Below are 19,360 nucleotides of genomic sequence, written 5' to 3' on the forward strand. Positions count from 1 at the left end.
GATTGGTTTTTTGGGGGGAAAAAAAAACCAATCGGAGTAGTGTTGTATGATTGTCGATTGTATAAACTTGTGTAAGGCTGGTAATCTTTATGCGTGTGTGTGCTAGTGCATCGAGTGATCAGATGTATGCTACTGTAACAGACCCTTTTGAATGTGTAGTTCGATACCCTGCTCTCTTATTGTTACACTGTATTTGAATTTTTATTTTGTTACGGGAAAAAAATGCAGATTTTCTTAGTGTAAGTTGCAAATGTGAATTTATGTATTTCATAAATTAACAGTTAAGTTTTCCTGCATTTTGTTCTTTCTAAGTGCATCCCTTGTTCAGTTAAAGAAATAGCGAGAGAGAAGTTTTTTGTAACTATGTTGAAAGGTTGTAGAATTTACCATAATGAACGTATTCTGTGCCATGCAGATTGGTTTTTTTTTAGGAGACTTTTACCACAACTAGACGGTATATTGGATGGCGAGCCAGACCCAGCGGTGAGCGCATGCCGAGATAGTGTGAGGAGTTCCTGTCATCAGACGACTTCCATCAGCTAAGAGACTCAGACAGTGCACTGCTACTCTATCTTTTTTTTTTCTTTTTTTGTTTTTTTTCACACACAATCCCATATACATTTCCACATACACTTGGACTTGTGCCTACAGCAAAGAAGCCTACCCGGGTAGCAACTGTGGGACTGAAAGGAGTTATTCTTTTGTATTTATTATTATTTTTTTTGTTTTGTTCCCTGAGACCTCATTATCAGTTTTGTAACATGTTAAGTGAATATATTTCTGTCCCTTTAATACATACTTACCTGTTTTCTACCAAACCATTTTCTTGTTGTGCTTTTCTGCCCGCTTACTATCCTCCTTCCTGAACCTAGAGACATGGTGTTAACTTTGCTGTGCCCGTTAGTTATCAATTAGAGAAGAGACCACCACGTTACATATTGGAATACTAGGTATTGTGATGTCATTGTTCTTAATTTTATAGGGATGTCAGGTATCATGATGTCAGTGTTCATAGTTCTATAGGAATGGTAGGTATTATGATGTCAGTCTTCTTGATTCAACAGGAATGCTAGCTATCGTAATGTCAGTGTTCCAAACGTTATGGTAATACAAGGTCTTGTGATGTCAATGTTCTTAGTTCTATAGGAATGCTAGGTATTGTGATGTCAGTGTTCGAAACTATATGGCAACACAAGGTCTTGTGATGTCACTGTTCTTAATTCTACAGAACTCATACATATTGTGATGTCAGTGTTCTTCTTTCTATAGGAATGCTAGGTATTGTGATGTCAGTGTTCCAAACTGTATGGCAATGCAAGGTATTGTGATGGCAGTGTTCTTAGTTCTATAGAAATCTTAGGGACTGTGATGTCAGTGTTCTTAATTCTGTAAGAATTTTATGTACTGTGATGTCAGTGCTGTCAGTTCTTGAAGTACGCTAGGTCTTGTGATTTCAGTGTTCTTAGTTCTATTGAATGCTCGGTATTGTGATATCAGTTTTCGAAACTATATGGCAACACAATGTCTTGTGATGTCACTGTTCTTAATTCTACAGAACTCATACATATTGTGATGTCAGTGTTCTTCTTTCTATAGGAATGCTAGGTTTTGTGATGTCAGTGTTCTTAGTTCTTTAGGAATGGTAGGTATTGTGATGTCAGGATTCGTAATTCTGTAAGAATTTTATGTAGCCTACTGTGATGTCAGTGCTCTCAGTTCTTGAAGTATGCCAGATCTCGTGATGTCAGTGTTCTTAAATTTACAGAACTCCTATATATTGTGCTGTCAGTGTTCTTTTTTCTATAGGAATGCTAGGTATTGTGATGTCAGTGTTCCAAACTCTATGGCAATGCAAGGTCTAGTGATGTCAGTGTTCTTAGTTCTATAGAAATGCTTGGCATTGTGATGTCCGCGTTCTTACTTCTAAAGGAGTGCTAGGTATTATGATGTCAGTGTTCCAAAAGTATGGCAATACAGGGTCTTGTGATGTCAGTCTTCTTAGTTCTAAACTATTGCTAGGTATTGTGATGTCAGTGTTCTTAGTTCTGTGGGAATGCTCAGTATTATGATGTCAGTGTTCTTATTTCTTTTGGAATGGTAGGTATTGTGATGTCACTGTTCTTAATTCTATATGTATGCTAGCTATTATGATGTCAGTGTTCCAAACGGTATGGTAATACAAGGTCTTGTGATGTCAGTGTTCTTAGTTGTATAGGAATGTTAGGTCTTGTGATGACAGTGTTCTTAGTTCCACAGGAATTCTAGGTATTGTGATGTCAGTGTTCTTAGTTCTTCAGGAATGGTAGGTATTGTGATGTCAGTGTTCTTAGTTCCATAGGAATGCTAGGTATTGTGATGTCGGTGTTCTTAGTTCGATAGGAATGATAGGGATCATGATGTCAGTGTTCTTAATTCTTTAGGAATGGTAGGTATTGTCATGTCAGTGTTCCAAACGGTATGGCAATACAAGGTCTTGTGACGTCAGTGTTCTTGGTTATACAGGAATGCTAGGTATTGTGATGTCAGTGTTCTTAGTTCTTTTGGAATGGTAGGGATTGTGATGTCAGTGTTCTTAGTTCTTTAGGAATGGTAGGGATTGCGATTTCACTGTTCTTAATTCTATATGAATGCCAGCTATTGTGATGTCAGTGTTTCAAACGGTATGGTAGTACAGGGTCTAGTGATGTCGGTGTTCTTAGTTGTATTGGAATGCTAGGTATTGTGATGTCAGTGCTCTTAGTTCTGTAGGAATGATAGGGATCGTGATGTCAGTTTTCTTCATTCTTTAGGAATGGTAGGTATTGTGATGTCAGTGTTCCAAACGGTATGACAATACAAGGTCTTGTGATGTCAGTGTTCTTAGTTCTGTAGGAATGCTAGGTATTATGATGTCAATGTTCTTAGTTCTTTTGGAATGGTAGATATTGTGATGTCACTGTTCTTAATTCTATATGAATGCCAGCTATTGTGATGTCAGTGTTCCAAACGGTATGGTAATACAAGGTATTGTAATGTCAGTGTTCTTAGTTGTATAGGAATACTAGGTATTGTGATGTTAGTGTTCTTAGTTCTATGTGAATGCTAGGTATTATGATGTCACTGTTTTTAGCTCTTTTGGAATGGTAACTACTGTGATGTCACTGTTTTTAATTCTATATGAATGCTAGCTATTGTGATATCAGTGTTGCAAACGGCCCTTTCGTGGGCCCACCAGCTGCAAGGGGAGAAACAGGGGCTGAGTGCGATGCCACATGGGTAGCAGGATGGGGAGAGGGCCCCAGCTTACTGGACTTACGGTACAGAAACTGGCTTTTGGTACGTGGAATGTCACCTCCCTGGCGGGGAAGGAGCTGGAACTTGTGCGGGAGGTGGAGCGACACAAACTAGATATAGTTCGGCTCACTTCTACGCACAGCCTTGGCTCTGGAACCAAACTCCTGGATAGGGGCTGGACTCTGTCCTTCTCTGGAGTTGCCTGGGGTGAGAGGCGACGGGCAGGTGTGGGGTTACTTGTTAGCCCCTGACTGAGCGCCGCTGTGTTGGAGTTTGTCCCGGTGAACGAAAGGGTTGCCTCACTGCGCCTTCGGGTTGCAGGGGGGAATTCTCTGACTGTCATGACGGCGTACGCGCCGAACGGCAGCTCAGAGTACCCAGCCTTCCTAGATACACTGGAAAGTGTCCTAGTGAAGACACCATCTGGGGATTCTGTAGCTCTACTGGGAGACTTCAGTGCTCACGTTGGCAATGATGGAGAGACTTGGAGGGGAGTGATTGGGAGGAACGGCCTACCCGATCTGAACCTGAGTGGTGCTTTGTTGCTGGACTTCTGTGCGAGTCATGGATTGTCCATAACGAACACCATGTTCGAGCATAAGGCAGCTCATAAGTGTACTTGGTACCAGAGCTCCTTAAGCCAACGGTCGATGATCGACTTTGTAGTCGTCTCATCAGACCTGCGGCCGTATGTGCTGGACTCTCGGGTAAAGAGGGGGGCAGAGCTGTCAACTGATCACCACCTGGTGGTGAGTTGGATCAGATGACAGGAGAGGCTGCCGGACAGACCTGGTAAACCCAAGCGCATAGTGAGGGTGAACTGGGAACGGCTGGCCTAGGACCCTGTACGGAAGATCTTCAACTCACACCTCCGGAGGAGCTTCTCCCTGATCCCGAAGGAGGCTGGGGACATGGAGTCTGAATGGACCCTGTTCAGATCCTGCATTGTTGAAGCGGCAGCTTTGTAGCCGGGGAAAGGGATGTCTGGGCTACCCTCCTCAGACTGCTGCCACGGCGACAGAGAAAATGATGATGAAAATGATGCTCGGTATTATGATGTCAGTGTTCTTAGTTCTTTTGGAATGGTAGCTATTGTGATGTCACTTTTCTTAATTCTATATGAATGCCAGCTATTGTGATGTCAGTGTTCCAAACGGTATGGTAATACAAGGTCTTGTGATGTCAATTTTCTTAGTTGTATAGGAATGCTAGATATTGTGATGTCAGTGTTCCAAACGGTATGGTAATACAAGGTCTTGTGATGTCAGTTTTCTTAGTTGTATAGGAATGCTAGGTATTGTGATGTCAGTGTTGTTAGTTCTATAGGAATGCTAGGTATTATGATGTCAGTGTTCTTAGTTCTTTAGGAATTGTAGGTATTTTGATGTCAGTGTTCCAAACTCTATGGCAATACAAGGTCTTGTGATGTCAGTGTTCTTACTTCTATAGGAGTGCTAGGTATTATGATGTCAGTGTTCATTCTTTTGGAATGGTAGGTATTGTGATGTCACTGTTCTTAATTCTGTATGAATGCTAGCTATTGTGATGTCAGTGTTCCAATCTCTATGCCAATGCAAGGTCTTATGATGTCAGTTTTCTTAGTTCTATAGGAATGCTAGGTATTATGATGTCAGTGTTCATTCTTTTGGAATGGTAGGTATTGTGATGTCACTGTTCTTAATTCTGTATGAATGCTAGCTATTGTGATGTCAGTGTTCCAATGTCTATGGCAATGCAAGGTCTTATGATGTCAGTTTTCTTAGTTCTATAAGAATGCTAGGTATTATGATGTCAGTGTTCATTCTTTTGGAATGGTAGGTATTGTGATGTCAGTTTTCTTAGTTCTATAGGAATGCTAGGTATTGTGATGTCAGTGTTCTTAGTTCTATAGAAATACTAGGTCTTGTGATGTCAGTGTTCTCGATTCTTTATGAATGCTGGCTATTGTGAAGTCAGTGTTCCAAACTCTATGGCAATACAAGGTATTGTGATGTCAGTGTTCTTAGTTCTATAGAAACGCTAGGTACTGTGATGTCAGTATTCTTGATTCTATATGAATGCTAGGTATTGTGATGTCAGTGTTCCAAACTCTATGGCAATACAAGGTCTTGTGATGTCAGTGTTCTTAGTTTTATAGGAATGAAAGGAACTGTGATCTCAGTGTTCTTGATTCTATATGAATGCTAGCTATTGTGATGTCACCGTTGTTGATTCTGTGTCAATGCTAGTTATTGTGATGTCAGTGTTCTCGATTCTTTATGAATGCTGTCTATTGTGATGTCAGTGTTCCAAACGGCATGGCAATACGAGGTATTGTGATGTCAGTGTTCTTAGTTCTATTGGAATGCTAGGTATTGTGATGTCAGTGTTCTTAGTTGTATCGAAATGCAAGGTATTGTCATGTCAGTGCTCTTAGTCCTGTAGGAATGCTAGCTATTGTGATGTCAGTGTTCCAAACGGCATGGCAATACATGGTATTGAAACATCAGTGTTCATGATACTATAGAAATACTAGGTACTGTGATGTCAGCGTTCTTAATTCTGTATGAATGTTAGGTATTTTGATGTCAGTGTTCCAAACTCTATGGCAATACGAGGTTTTGTGATGTCAGTGTTCTTAGTTCTATAGGAATGCTAGGTATTCGGATGTCAGTGTTCTTTGTTCTTTCGAAGTGCTAGGTACTGTGATGTCAGTGTTCTTGTTTCTATATGAATGCTAGCTATTGTGATGTCAGTGTTCCAAACGGCATGGCAATACAAGGTATTGTGACATCAGTTCTCTTTATACTATAGAAATACTAGGTACTGTGATGTCAGCGTTCTTAATTCTATATGAATGTTAGGTATTGTGATGCCAGTTTTCCAAACTCTATGACAATACTAGGTCTTGTGATGTCAGTGTTCTTAGTTCTATAGAAATGCAAGGTATTGTCATGTCAGTGCTCTTAGTCCTATAGGAATGCTAGCTCTTGTGATGTCGGTTTTCTTAATTCTATCGGAATATTAGGTATTGTGACGTCACCGTTCTTAATTCCATGTGAATGCTAGCTTTTGTGATGTCACTGCTCTCGGCTCCTCATTAATGCTGGCTATTGTGATGTCAGTGTTCCAAACTCTATTGCAATACAAGGTCTTGTGATGTCAGTGTTCTTAGTTCTATAGGAATGCTAGGTATAGTGATGTCAGTGTTCTTAGTTCTGTAGGAATTCTAGATATTGTGATGTCGGCGTTGTTAATTCTATAGAAATACGAGGTACTTTGATGTCAGTGTTCTTGATTCTATATGAATTCTAGTTATTGTGATGTCAGTGTTCCTAACTCTATGGCAATACAAGGTCTTGTGATGTCAGTGTTCTTGATTCTATAGGAATGCTAGCTATTGTGATGTCAGTGTTCCATAAGGCATGGCAATACATGGTATTGTGATATCAGTGTTCTTAGTTCTATACAAATGCAAGATATTGTCATGTCAGTGTTATTAGTCCTATAGGAATGGTAGCTATTGTGATGTCAGCGTTCTTAATTCTTTAGGAATGGTAGGTATTGTGACGTCACCGTTCTTAATTCTATGTGAATGCTGGCTATTGTGATGTCACTGCTCTCGATTCTTTATGAATGCTGGCTATTGTGATGTCAATGTTCCAAACTCTATGGCAATACTAGGTACTGTGATGTCAGCGTTCTAAATCCTATATGAATGTTAGGTATTGTGATGTCAGTGTTCCAAACTCTATGGCAATACGAGGTCTTGTGATGTCAGTGTTCTTAGTTCTATAGAAATGCAAGTTATTGTCATGTCAGTGCTCTTAGTCCTATAGGAATGTTAGCTATTGTGATGTCAGCGTTCTTAATTCTATCGGAATGTTAGGTATTGTGACGTCACCGTTCTTAATTCCATGTGAATGCTAGCTTTTGTGATGTCACTGCTCTCGGTTCTTCATTAATGCTGGCTATTGTGATGTCAGTGTTCCAAATTCTATTGCAATACAAGGTCTTGTGATGTCGGTGTTCTTAGTTCTATAGGAATGCTAGGTATTCTGATGTCAGTGTTCTTGATTCTATATGAATGCTAGCTATTTTGATGTCAGTGTTCCAAACTCTATGGCAATACAAGGTATTGTGACATCACTGCTCTTTATAATATAGAAATACTATGTACTGTGATGTCGGTGTTCTTAATTCTATATGAATGCTAGGTATTGTGATGTCAGTGTTCCAAACTCTATGGCAATACATGGTCTTGTGATGTCAGTGTTCTTAGTTATAGGAATGCTAAGTATTGTGATGTCAGTGTTCTTAGTTCTATACAAATACTAGATATTGTGATGTCACTCTTCTTGATTCTATATGAATGCTAGTTATTGTGATGTCAGTGTTCTCGATTTTTTATGAATGCTGGCTATTGTGATGTCAGTGTTCCAAAATCTATGGCAATACAAGACCTTGTGATGTCAGTGTTCTTAGTTCTATGGAAACGCTAGGTACTGTGATGTCAGTGTTCTTGATTCTATAGGAATGCTAGCTATTGTGATGTCAGTGTTCTTAATTCTATATGAATGCTAGGTTTTGTGGTGTCAGTGCTCCAAACTCTATGGCAATGCATGGTCTTGTGATGTCAGTGTTCTTAGTTCTATAGGAATGCTAGGTATTGTGATGTCAGTGTTCTTAGATCTGTAGGAATGCTATTTATTATGATATCAGTGTTCCAAACGGTATGGCAATACAAAGTCTTGTGATGTCAGTGTTCTTAGTTCTTTTGTAATGGTAGGTATTGTGATGTCAATATTCTGAATTCTATATGAATGCCAGCTATTGTGATGTCAGTGTTCCAAACGATATGGTAATACAAGGTCTAGTGATGTCAGTGTTCTTAGCTGTATAGGAATGGTGGGTATTGTGATGTCAGTGTTCTTAGATCTATATGAATGCTATTTATTATGATGTCAGTGTTCCAAACGGTATGGCAATGCAAGGTCTTGTGATGTCAGTGTTCTTAGTTCTATGGAAATACTAGGTACTGTGATGTCAGTGTTCTTGATTCTATAGGAATGCTAGGTATTATTACGTCAGTGTTCCATACGGCATCGAAATATAAGGTATTGTGATATCAGTACTCTTAATACTATAGAAATACTAGGTACTGTGATGTCAGTGTTCTTGATTCTATAGGAATGCTAGCTATTGTGATGTCAGTGTTCTTAATTCTATATGAATGCTAGGTTTTGTGGTGTCAGTGTTCCAAACTCTATGGCAATGCATGGTCTTGTGATGTCAGTGTTCTTAGTTCTATAGGAATGGTAGCCATTGTGATGTCAGTATTCTTCATTCTATAGGAATGGTAAGTATTGTGATGTCACTGTCCTTGATTCTATGTGAATCCTAGCCATTGTGATGTCAGTGTTCCAAACTCTATTGCAATACAAGGTCTTGTGATCTCAGTGTTCTTAATTCTATAGGAATGCTAGGTATTGTGATGTCAGTGTTCTTAGATCTATAGGAATGCTAGGTATTATGATGTCAGTGTTCCAAACGGTATGGCAATACAAGCTCTTGTGATCTCAGTGTTCTTAGTTCTATAGGAATGCTAGCCATTGTGACGTCAGTATTCTTAATTTTATAGGAATGGTAGGTATTGTGATGTCACTGTCCTTGATTCTATGTTAATGTTAGCCATTGTGATGTCACTGTTCTTGATTCTATATGAATGCTAGCTATTGTGATGTCAGTGTTCTTACTTCTATAGAAATACTAGGTCTTTTGATGTCAGTTTTCTTAATTCTATAGAAATGCTAGGAACTGTGATGTCAGTGTTCTTGATTCTATAGGAATGCTAGCTATTGTGATGTCAGTGTTCCAAACGGCATGGCAGTACAATGTATTGTGATATCAGTGCTCTTTATAATATAGAAATACTAGGTACTGTGATGTCAGCGTTCTTAATTCTATATGAATGCTGGCTATTGTGATGTCAGTGCTCCAAACTCTATGGTAATACAAGGTCTTGTTATTTCAGTGTTCTTAGTTCTATAGGAATGCTAGGTCTTGTGATGTCGGCGGTGTTAGTTCTATAGAAATGCTAGCTACTGTGATGTCACTCTTTTTGATTCTATATGAATGCTGGCTATTGTAATGTCAGTGTTCCAAACTCTATAGGAATGCTTGGTATTGTGATGTCAGTGTTCCAAACTCTATGGCAATACAAGGTCTTGTGATGTCAGTATTCTTAGTTCTATAGGAATGCTAGCCATTATGATGTCAGTATTCTTAGTTCTATGGGAATGGTAGGTATTGTGATGTCACCGTCCTTGATTCTGTGTGAATGCTAGCCATTGTGATGTCGCTGTTCTTGATCCTTTATGAATGCTAGGTATTGTGATGTCAGTGTACCAAACTCTATGGCAATACTAGGTCTTGTGATGTCAGTGTTCTTAGTTCTATAGGAATGCTAGCCATTGTGATGTCACCGTCCTTGATTCTCTGTGAATGCTAGCCATTGTGATGTCACTGTTCTTGATTCCTTATGAATGCTAGCTATTGTGATGTCAGTGTTCTAAACTCTATGGCAATACAAGTTGTTGTTATGTCAGTGTTCTTAGTTCTATAGAAACGCTAGGTACTGTGATGTCAGTGTTCTTGATTCTATATGAATGCTAGCTATTGTGATGTCAGTGCTCCAATCCCTATGGCAATACAAGGTCTTGTGATTTCAGTGTTCTTAGTTCTATATGAATGTTAGGTATTGCGATGTCAGTCTTCTTAGTTCTGTAGAAATGCTTGGTATTGTGACGTCACTCTTCTTGATTCTATATGAATGCTAGCTATTTTGATGTCAGTGTTCCAAACTCTATGGCAATACAAGGTCTTGTGATGTCAGTTTTCTTAGTTCTATAGGAATTCTAGGTATTGTGATGTCAGTGTTCTTAGTTCTAAAGGAATTCTACGTATTTTGATGTCAGCGTTTTTAGTTCTATAGAAATGCTAGGTACTGTGATGTCACTCTTCTTGATTCTATATGAATGCTGGCTATTGTAATGTCAGTGTTCCAAACTCTATGGCAATACAAGGTCTTGTGATCTCAGTGTTCTTAGTTCTGTAGGAATTCTAGGTATTGTGATGTCCGTGTTCTTAGTTCTATAGGAATGCTAGCTATTGTGATGTCAGCGTTCTTTATTCTATAGGAATGATAGGTATTGTGATGTCACTGTTCTTGATTCTTTATGAATGCTAGCTATTGTGATGTCAGTGTTCCAAACTCTATGGCAATACAAGGTCTTGTGATGTCAGTGTTAATAATAATAATAATAATAATAATATTTATTTAGAGCCCAATATCACTATTTATAGTCTCAAAGGGCTTTACATGTTTATAACAAAGTCAAATCAAAATTATATCATGCATAAGTTCGAGAAAATAGATAAGTCTTTAGTCTTGTTTTAAAGGTATTGCGAGAGTTTGCTTCTCTAACTTCTTTATGTAAACCATTCCAAAGGAAGGGAGAGCGGTAGGAAAAGGCTCTGTTGCCAGCGGACTTCTTTTTAACTCTTGGAATGACTAATAATCCAGAATCTTGAGAGCGCAGGGTGCGAGGGGGGTTATAGGGTATAATTAAGCCAGACAGGTAGGAAGGCGCAAGCCCATGTAAAATTTTATATGTTAATAAGAGGACCTTAAAATCTGCCCTTGCATGAATTGGGAGCCAATGAAGGGAAGCCAGGACAGGGCTAATGTGATCAAACTTCTTCGTTCGGGTCAGAATTCTAGCAGCAGCATTCTGGACCAGCTGAAGACTATTGGTACTAGAGGCAGGCAGGCCAGAGTAAAGAACATTGCAGTAATCGAGGCGAGACGTGACGAATGCGTGAACAATGGTTTCTGCATCAGCCATACTTAGAAAGGGCCTAATTTTAGCAATGTTACGGAGGTGATAAAAGGCAGTGGTGTACTTGATATGAGTGACTAGCGGTTGGTTGTGTACTTGATATGAGTGACTAGCGAGAGACTAGAGTCAAAAATCACACCAAGGTTCTTAGCTGAAGAGTTTTGAGAGATGATGCAGTTGTCAAAATTTAGAGTTAGATCACTAAAAAGATGCTTATGCGTAGGGGGACCAATGACCAGTATTTCAGTCTTGCCTGCGTTAAGCATCAGGAAATTTGAAGACATCCAACCCTTAATAGCACAAAGACATGCCTCAAGGTTAGCCAATTCAGAGCTGTCATTATGCTGGATAGGTAAGAAAATCTGAGTATCGTCAGCATAACAATGGAAGTTAATGTTGTAACTACGAATAATGTCACCCAAAGGGAGCATGTAAATAGAGAATAGAAGAGGGCCAAGGACTGATCCCTGAGGAACACCATAGTTAAGCTTGTGGTATTCAGAGGTCCCATTATTATAGTGGACACACTGCTTTCTCTCAGAGAGATAAGATTTAAACCAAGAGAGCGCCAGGCCACGAATGCCAATTTGGTTTTCCAAGCGCTTTAACAATATAGTGTGATCGACCGTGTCAAATGCTGCACTCAGATCAAGCAGAATAAGAACAGAGGTAGCACCAGCATCCATGACTAATAAAAGATCATTAGTTACTCTAGTGAGGGCGGTTTCAGTAGAGTGAAAACACCTGAAGGCTGACTGAAATATTTCAAACAGACTGTTAGAGGACATATGGGCTATCAGCTGAGCAGCTACAATTTTTTCAAGTATTTTAGAAAGAAACGGGAGATTAGAGATCGGCCTATAATTATTTAAGGCTTCAGGGTCAAGATGTGGTTTTTTAAGTAAAGGCCTGATCACGGCTGTTTTAAAAGAGGAGGGTACAATACCAGATTTAAGTGACATATTTAGAGTGTTTAGGACTGTTGGGCCAAGAACCGAGAAAAGCTCCATATAAAGTTTAGCAGGTAGGGGATCAAGGAGGCAAGAGGCTGGTTTAGCAGAGTGCACCAATTTGGACAGCGCGTCTAGAGAGATAGGGTTAAATTGAGGTAAAGGCTGCACATCCTGACTAATCTTAGGCGCAGTAACAGAGAGCGTGCAGGCAGTCTGATTTGATAAATTAATTTGAATATTACGACGAATTAAGTCTATTTTTTGCGAGAAAAATTCAACAAAATCGTTTGCGGTAAAAGGGCTAGATTGAGGGGAGTGATTCTGGGTAAGTTTAGATATTGTATCAAAAAGGAACCTGGAGTTATTTTTGTTAACATTAATTATTTTCGAGTAATACGCGGATCTGGCTGCGTAGAGAGCGCGTTTATAATCTATCAGGCTGTCGTGCCATGCAAGGCGAAAAACCTCTAGTTTGGTTGCCCGCCAGTTTCGTTCCAATTTCCTACACACCTGCTTCAGCGCGTGGGTTTCTTTATTAAACCAAGGTGTTAAGTGTTTACGTCTATTTTTTATAGTTAATGGTGCTACCATATCTAATGCATTACGAAGGGTAGAATTTATGCTGTCCGTCAAGTCGTTCAAAGATCTCTGCTGATCATTGAAAGAGTTGAGAGCAGTAGGAAGCAGATCAGCGAGCGCAGCAGTGGTGGAAGCATTAACGCGACGGCAGCTACGAACCGCGGTAGAGACAATTGGCGTCAACGGAAGAGTTACTTGGAAAGTAATAAGAAAATGGTCTGAAAGGGCAGCGGAGTAAAGAGAGACGATAACATGACAGATATCTAGTCCGCGAGCTAGAATAGGATCTGAAGTGTTGCCACTGAGATGAGTTGGTTCGTGGACATATTGGTTAAAGCCAAAAGTGTCTATGATAGTTGTAAAAGCTTTATTAAGTGAATCAGAATGGTTATTGATGTGAATATTAAAGTCCCCCAATATCAGGATTTTATCCACTCTAGTAAGAATAACAGAGATAAATTCAGAAAACTCATCTAGAAATTGACTATAGGGCCCCGGGGGACGATAGAGCACTGCTATGAGAAAAGTTGAAGCAGTACCATATTGCTTCACAGAGAGCAACTCAAAAGAGTCAAAATTAGGTAAAGGGTGTTAGAAGTAAATTTAGTATTATAGATTAGAGCTACACCCCCACCTTTCTTTGCTGCCCTAGCAGCACAGGAAAAGGAATAGTTAGGGGGTAAAGCTTCATTTAAAGGGAGAAAAACGTCTGGCTTTAACCAAGTTTCACACAAACCCATCATGTCAAGGCTAAGATCACTGATCAGGTCACTAACAAGCAACGCCTTAGGTGAAAGCGATCTGATATTGATAAAACCTAACTTCAGCGTAACTGGGCTTACAGTAATCACATCGCAGGAGGGAATCAGTTGAATTGGAACTAAATTGCTACGAAATATGGTCTGTTTGAGTCTCGACCGAAATGAGCTACAAGGGCGTGAAAGTACACTAATGGGAAAAATGTCACCACTAGCTATATACATAGTCATATTAGTCTTAACATTATGATGTTCATTACGATGAACATTATTCGTTAGAAGGATACTTAGAGGGCGACGGTTTTCTTGTTCTTTCTGTTGTCTCTGCCTGACCAGTGCTCCAGCTCTTTTGCCTCGCTTCCTTCTCCGGCTCCGTTCACAAGGTGTAGCAGGTAGGCTAAACAGTTTAAATCTAAACAAATGGAAGTCCGCTGAATCCGTTGAACAATTTTTGGCTATAAAATGTGTATCGATTGTAGATCTGATGTTGATCAAAGTCTCCCTATCGTAGGTGATCATCACGTTCAAAATTATAGTGTTCTTGCATAAAGTAGTGTGAACAAATTAACAAAAAAGTTTGATTTAAGATAGAGCTCAGAGAACGACAGCCATCTTGACGGCGTGTTGCCATGGAACTTTGCCTCGCTTCCTTCTCCGGCTCCGTTTACAAGGTGTAGCAGGTAGGCTAAACAATTTAAATCTAAACAAATGGAAGTCCGCTGAATCCGTTGAACAATTTTTGGCTATAAAATGCGTATCGAGTGTAGATCTGATGTTGATCAAAGTCTCGATTGTATATTAACATTATAATAATAAATAATAATACATTTTATTTGTAGAGCGCTTTTCATGATACTCAAAGTCGCTTGATAAGCATAAAATAATCAGTAAAAGAACATAATCATAAAAAAATAAGAGAAAATAAGAAAACAATAAAAATTAAATGTCAGAGGCATTTGACTTAAAAGTTGTAAAATCAGTGCAATACAAGGGTATAAAACGCAGTATAATCATAGATTAAAAGCAGTTCGAAAGAGGTGAGTTTTAAGGAGGGATTTGAATACTGATAGTTCAGTGCAGTCTCGGATGTGTTGGGGGAGGGAGTTCCAGAGGGAGGGGGCAGCAGTGGAGAAGGCTCTATCGCCCCAGGTCCGGTGCTTGGTCCTGCATGGTACTGCCAGGAGGTTCGCATCAGAGGAACGGAGACTTCGGGAAGGAGCATGGAGATGGAGCAGGTCGGAGAGATAGGAGGGGGCCTGATTGTGGAGGGCTTTGAAGGTGAAGAGGAGAACTTTGAATTGGATCCGTTGAGGGACAGGAAGCCAGTGGAGTTTCTGAAGGACCGGGGTGATGTGATCACGGGAACGAGAGTGGGTGAGCAGGCGAGCAGCAGAGTTCTGGATGTATTGAAGTTTATTTAGGACTTTGGTTGATGAGCCGTGAAGAATGCTGTTGCAGTAGTCAATCCTGGATGTAATGAAAGCATGGATCAGAGTTTCTGCAGCAGAAAAGGAGAGTGATGAACGAAGACGTGCTATGTTCTTTAGGTGGAGGAAAGCAGTTCTGGTGATGTGGTTAACATGGTGTTCAAAAGAGAGGTTGCTGTCAAAAATGACTCCGAGGTTGCGGATGTGTGGGGAGGGAGACAATGTGGAGTTATTGATGGTGAGGCAGACATTGTGGGCATTTTTTGTGAGGGACTTGGGGCCGATGATGATCATATCAGATTTTTCCCAGTTTAGTTTGAGGAAATTTGCTTGCATCCAGGATTTAACCTCAGTGATACAGTTGGTGAGGGTAGAGTAAGTTGCAGTGGTGATGGATTTGGTGGAAATGTAGAGCTGGACATCATCAGCATAGCAGTGGAAGTGGAGACTGTGCTGACGGATGATGTTGCCAAGGGGGAGCATGTAGAGGATGGATAGGAGAGGACCAAGCACTGAACCCTGGGGGACGCCTTGGGACAGAGGGGCTACGGAGGAGGTGCAGTTGTTAATATTGATGAACTGTTGTCTATTTGTGAGATATGACTTTAACCAGGAGAGGGCAGTGCCAGTGATGTTGACGTGGGATTCCAGGCGGGAAAGAAGGATGCTGTGGTTGATGGTGTCAAAAGCGGCAGTGAGGTCGAGGAGGATGAGAATGCTGAGGTGGCCAGAGTCTGAGGAGAGGAGTAGATCATTGGTAACTTTGAGCAGAGCCGATTCTGTGCTGTACTGTGAACGGAAACCAGATTGAAATGGTTCGAATAAGTCGTTTGAGCTGAGGTGGGCTTTGATTTGGGAGGCGACAACACGTTCCAGTATTTTTGAGAGAAAGGGGAGATTGGAGATGGGACGAAAATTGCACATGATGTCAGGGTTGAGTCCAGGTTTTTTGAGAATGGGGGTGACAGCAGCCAGTTTGAGCATTTGGGGGACTGAACCAGAATTGAGGGAGGAGTTTATGATTAATGTGATGAGTGAGGAGAGAACCGGGAGACAGTCCCTGATGAATTTGGGTGGGATGGGATCCAGAATGCAGTTGGAGTTTTTCATTCCCGCCATGATGTTGGCCAGTTCCATTGGGGAAATGGAGGAGAACTGAGACAGGGGCTGAGTGGTGAATTGGAGAGACGTACTTTGGGAACTGAGGAGGGCAGGGGAGGTGGTCAGATTATTGTAAATGGTATCAATTTTAGTTTGGAAAAATGAAAGGAAGGAGTTACACTTATTGACGGTAAAGGTTTTGAGAGTGTTGTCAGTGGGCTTGAGAAGATTGTTTATCGTGGAGAAGAGAGCCTTGGGGTTGTTGGAGCCAGAGTGTATGAGGTCAGAGTAATAGGTGGACCGAGCCGTGGTGAGAGCTTCTTTGTATTGTTGGAGGTAGTCTGAATAAGCCTGAAGATGCACTGTGAGGCCAGTTTTCTTGTAGAGTCTCTCAAGTTGGCGCTTGTGGGTTTTCATTTGGTGGAGTTCAGGAGTGTACCAGGGAGCTGAGTGTGTGAATGAAACGGTTTTGGTTTTAACAGGAGCCATCTGATCAAGACAGGAGGAGAGTATATCGTTGTAATAGTTAACAAGATCAGAGGGATTATCAGACAGAGGGGGAGAGGAGATGGACAGTTTACTAGAAAGAAGAGCAGATAGAGCCGAGGGAGAGACAGATTTGAGGTTTCTGAAGGATATATTTCGTTTGTTTTTTGGAATGGGGATAGGGATGTCGATGTCCAGAATGACTGCCAGGTGGTCTGAGACATCAAGGTTGAGGCTAGAGAGGTGATGAATTGAGAGTCCAGTGGAGCAGACCAAATCCAAAATGTGACCATGGCTGTGAGTGGGGAAGTTGATATGTTGTGTGAAGTTAAAGCAGTGTAATAGTTCCAGGAATTCTGTAGCGAATTTACAGTCAGCGTCATCTATGTGGACATTAAAGTCACCCAAGAGGAGAATAGAAGGTGAGATGGCACATAACTGGGTCAGAAACTCAGAGAAGTCAGAGAGAAAGGATGCGTTTGGCTTGGGGGGACGGTAAATAACGGCAGTGACCAGAGGAGTGGGGCCTGAGAGTTTGCAGGCAATATGTTCAAAAGAGCGAGCAACAGGAGTGGAAATGGTGGTTGTTCTGATGTCCTCCCGGAATACAGCAGCGACACCACCTCCCCGCCCATCAGTGCGGGGTTGGTCAATGTAAGTGAATCCTGTTGGTGTTGTTTGGTTTAATGATAAATAGTCCAGGGGTTTGTGCCAGGTTTCAGTGAGACAGAGGAAATCCAGATTGTTGTCAATTATAAATTCATGCAGGATAAGGCTTTTTTTGTTGAGCGAACGAATGTTCAGCAAAGCCATTTTCAGGTGGCGTTGCTTTGTAGTTGATTGTGAGGACCGGGGAAGGGGACGAAGATTGGCCAGATTCACATGTTGTTTGTTGTGCTGACGTAATGCGGAAGTTGGTGCACGGCAGGACCATAGGGATGAAATGGAATATGGAGATGAAGCGTGATATGTAAACATGCGGCCAGATCCTCTGTGTAGAGAATGACCGCGGCGAAGTATTCCAGTCTCCCTGAGAACGTCCATACAATCCGGACGCAGGTGATTGTTGAGGTTGTGAAGTTCAGAGTTGGAGTAGAGTAACGGCATGGCCCAGCTGGAGAGCGCTAGCATAAGCTGGCGATTAGCTTCAATCCAGGAGAAGGACATCCAGGAGAGGGGAAGCTCCGCAGTAAACACGGGAAATCCACAGCTTGTTAGTCGCAGGACAGCAGTAGTCCAATGGGTAGGAGAAGTACCGTGGAGGGGCTACCAGTTAGCTTTGCACTCCTACTCGGGAAGTGGAGGTTGACCGGTGCGGTGGTGGCTAGCGGAGAAAAACGACTCAAGCCTGGCAAATGGACCACACCAGAACGGGAAGATCCCGGTAGGATAACCGGTTGGGCTCGTAGTAGCTAGCGATGTGGCAGACCAGGACCGCTCCGGTAGCAGGGTGACGAATTGCAAGCTGTGAGTCAGTCCCGAAGTCCTGGAGTTTGCAGGAGAGGGAACTTCATTGGCAGGTAAAATGATGAATTAAACTGGAGATAGTAGTCCACATAAACTGATTAAAAGTGTTAGTCCAGGTAAGAGAGTAAACTCCGAAAAAATACAAGCGTCGATTTCATCGATGAAGCTGTAAAACTTTAAGTCTCAGAGACGGAGCGGCAGCCAAAATGCGCCAGCGTCCGCCATAATGGCTCAAGAGCTGAGCCATTATGTTAATAATGTTAACATCATAATGTGTTCTTAGTTCTATAGGAATGCTAGGTATTGATTTAATCGAGAAGGAAGCGAGGCAAAAGAGCTGGAGCACTGGTCAGGCAGAGACAACAGAAACAACAAGAAAACCGTCGCCCTCTAAGTGTCCTTCTAACGAATAATGTTCATCATAATGAACATCATAATGTTAATAATGTTAACATCATAATGTGTTCTTAGTTCTATAGGAATGCTAGGTATTGTGATGTCAGTGTTCTTAGTTCTATCGAAGTGCTAGGTACTGTGATGTCAGTGTTCTTGATTCTATGTGAATGCTAGCTATTGTGATGTCAGTGTTCCAAACTCTAGTTTAGTTTAAGTTTAGTTTTAGTTTAAGAGTTTATTTGTCATATGTAGGTTGACACAGGGTCAACGGTACAATGAAATGTGTGAGAAGAGAGAAACAGGTCAACTCAGCAATAAGAGCACAAGGAGTAGAAGAGCAAAACAGGGGATTTAAAAAGAGTAGGGGAATAAGGAGTATACTAAGAAAGAAAATATAAAAGAGAGTTATAAATATATAAAAGGAGTTAACTAAGAAGAAAAATATAAAAAGAGAGGTATGCGTAATGAACAATAAGGTACACGGAGGGTGCGCAATAAATATAACAGAATATGGAACAGAATATGAAATATACACTATATACATGCAAAGGACGCTTAGATTTAAAGTTTAAAGTGACGAGTGTGAACAGCGGTATTGCACATGGGGGATGTACAGCTTTATGTACCAGTGTAAGTGTCAGTGCAGTATCATGTAAACATTGTGAATCATAGTAACCTGTGAAGGTAGACAGTGTAGTGCAAGTTAGTAGTGCAACAGTGCACTTGAGCAGTGAACAGTGCAACAGAGTAGGTAGTCCAGACTCCAGTGGGGGGGGGGGGGGGGTGTTTAGTTGTGTGAGTTAAGAAGCCTGATGGCCTGGTGGTAAAAACTGTCCTTAAGTCTGGTGGTGCGTGCAGCCATGCTCCTGTATCGTCTGCCAGACGGTAACAAGGAGAACAGTCTGCGTGCTGGGTGGCTGCGGTCCTTAATGATCCTGTGGGCCCTCCGCAGACACCGCTGGTGGAAGATGTCCTGAATGGCAGGGAGTCTGCTGCCAGTCACGTGCTGTGCCGCATCCACCACCCTCTGTAGTGATTTG

The 19,360-nt window shown here is 41.2% G+C and overlaps 1 pseudogene; it reads right to left on the reverse strand.

Annotated features, from left to right (window-relative positions):
- Positions 1 to 10,664: 10,664 nt before the first annotated feature.
- On the reverse strand, positions 10,665 to 11,587 carry LOC115823943 (uncharacterized; annotated as a pseudogene).
- Between the last annotated feature and the right edge of the window lie 7,773 nt (positions 11,588 to 19,360).

This window comes from Chanos chanos, chromosome 11 (genome assembly GCF_902362185.1).
Source record: "Chanos chanos chromosome 11, fChaCha1.1, whole genome shotgun sequence".
Taxonomy (NCBI): Eukaryota; Metazoa; Chordata; class Actinopteri; order Gonorynchiformes; family Chanidae; genus Chanos; species Chanos chanos.